Genomic DNA, 464 nt, shown 5'->3' with positions numbered 1-464 from the left:
ATACGGGCATCGATCCCGTTACCTCTCGCATGCTAAGCGAGCGCTCTACCACTTGAGCTAATTCCCCAGTAAACACTGGCATATTGCATTCCAAGGACACTCAAGGAAGGGTAACTTTTGATTGCTTTCTATCATACCACGTCACGTGGTCACCTTAGCAGCTATGGTACGGAGACGAGGTGGCCGAGTGGTTAAGGCGATGGACTGCTAATCCATTGTGCTCTGCACGCGTGGGTTCGAATCCCATCCTCGTCGCTTCCCACTTTGCTGACAGATGCTGTGTTGACAGAATAACTAACTCCAGTAATAAATACACGCTTTAGAGCAGTCAAATTCTCCCACAAAATTGCTCACTTTCTCATTGACACAAGAAGACTTGCCTTGTTGCGCTGCTCGTTAGCCAGCGATCCTGTTCATGGCTTGCATGATTTGTGGTGCTGTATTCCAATGGCGCAGGGCAAAGG

The 464-nt window shown here is 48.9% G+C and overlaps 1 non-coding gene across 1 annotated transcript; it reads left to right on the top strand.

Moving 5' to 3' along the window:
* The first annotated feature begins 173 nt into the window (after positions 1-173).
* trnas-gcu lies at positions 174-255 on the top strand. The gene has a single exon. It is a non-coding gene; the product is annotated as a tRNA-Ser (tRNA).
* Positions 256-464: the final 209 nt, after the last annotated feature.

Source organism: Plectropomus leopardus, unplaced genomic scaffold (assembly GCF_008729295.1).
Source record: "Plectropomus leopardus isolate mb unplaced genomic scaffold, YSFRI_Pleo_2.0 unplaced_scaffold44477, whole genome shotgun sequence".
NCBI classification, from domain to species: domain Eukaryota; kingdom Metazoa; phylum Chordata; class Actinopteri; order Perciformes; family Serranidae; genus Plectropomus; species Plectropomus leopardus.
The sequence above is the reverse complement of the archived record's forward strand: the minus strand, read 5'-3'. Positions and strand labels throughout refer to the sequence as shown.